This window comes from Lagopus leucura, unplaced genomic scaffold, assembly GCF_019238085.1.
Source record: "Lagopus leucura isolate 7727_CA_CO unplaced genomic scaffold, USGS_WTPT01 27646-0_obj-0_obj, whole genome shotgun sequence".
Classification (NCBI taxonomy): domain Eukaryota; kingdom Metazoa; phylum Chordata; class Aves; order Galliformes; family Phasianidae; genus Lagopus; species Lagopus leucura.
The window spans coordinates 113-1,569 of record NW_024966341.1 but is presented as its reverse complement, the minus strand read 5'-3'; the positions used below and the strand labels follow the sequence as shown (position 1 = coordinate 1,569).

Here is a 1,457-nt window from a genome sequence, read left to right as displayed (position 1 = left end):
AGAGCCCCATAGAGACCCATAGAGCCCCATAGAGACCCATAGAGACCTATAGAGATCCATAGAGCCCCTTAGAGCCCCATAGAGCCCCATAGAGACCCCATAGAGACCCATAGACACCCATAGAGCCCCATAGAGCCCCATAGAGACCCATAAAGACCCCATAGAGACCCCATAGAGCCCCCATAGAGACCCATAGAGACCCATAGAGACCCATAGAGACCCATAGAGATAGATGAAGCCCCATAGATCCCGCCCCCCCACAGGCTGCTGGAAGCATGCGGCGCCCCATTGGACACTCCCGGTTCCCGCCTCTACCTTGCTGGCCCCCGATTGGTCGAAGCCGTCCAGACCTTCTTGAAGGTGGGGCCAAAGAAACGCCCCACCGCTGGCCACGCCCCTTCCGGCGGACGTGACGTCATGGCGACGGCAAGAATGCTATTGGCTGGTGAGAGCTGGGGGCGGGGACACTGGGACACTATGGGGCTCTATGGGGCTTTGTGGGGTTCCTATGGGTCTCTATGGGTCTCTATGGGGTTTCTAGGTGTCCCTATGGGACTCTATGGGTCTCTAAGGATCCCTATGGGTCTCTATGGGGCTCTATGCATCCCTATGGGTCCCTATGGGTCCCTATGGGTCCCTATGGGTCCCTATGGTTCTCTATGGGTCCCTATGGTGCTCCATGGGACTCTATGGGTCTCTAAGGATCCCTATGGGTCTCTATGGGGCTCTATGCATCCCTATGGGTCCCTATGGGTCCCTATGGGTCTCTATGGGTCTCTATGGGTCCCTATGAGTCTCTATGGGTCTCTATGGGTCTCTATGGGTCCCTATGGGTCCCTATGGGTCCCTATGGTGCTCTATGGGTCTTAATGGGGTCTCTATGGGGTTCCTATGGGGCAGCCGTGGGCCCCAATCATCCCCCCCATACCCATAAGCCCCGCCCCCCTCCCACCCTTCATCCAATCCTCGCAGGTCTGACTCTGCTCGCTGCTGACCCATTGGCTGACGGCAGCTTCCAGGGGGCGGAGCTTGAACACCTGGCTTTGCTACCGCGCCTTCTGGTTGGTCAACCTTTCCTTTGAGGGGTGGGGCTTGTAGGGGAAGAGTGGGCGTGGCCAATGGGGCGGTGGGCGGAGCTTGGTGCCCCACATTTTGCCAGGCGGAGGCGGAGCTTTGGGGTCCTTTATGGGATCTGATCTGTGGGGCCGGATTCCTGTGCGCCCACGGGGAGCGCGGCGCCGTGGGGCTGCTGGTCCATGGGGCCGGGATGCTGGGTGAGTTATGGGGGGGGATGTGGGGCGGATGTGGGGTGGCATGGGGTCTCTATGGGGCTCTATGGGTCTCTATGGGTCTCTGTGGGTCTCTATGGGTCTCTATGGGGTTTCTATGGGTCTCTGTGGGTCTCGTCTCTATGGGGTCTCTATGGGTCTCTGTGGGTCTCGTCTCTATGGGTCTCT

At 59.0% G+C, this 1,457-nt stretch overlaps 1 long non-coding RNA gene across 1 annotated transcript; it reads left to right on the top strand.

Annotated features, from left to right (window-relative positions):
* Positions 1-235: 235 nt before the first annotated feature.
* Positions 236-1,271, top strand: LOC122192533. The gene is made up of 3 exons (XR_006182636.1): positions 236-445; positions 973-1,061; positions 1,160-1,271. It is a non-coding gene; the product is annotated as an uncharacterized LOC122192533 (long non-coding RNA).
* Positions 1,272-1,457: the final 186 nt, after the last annotated feature.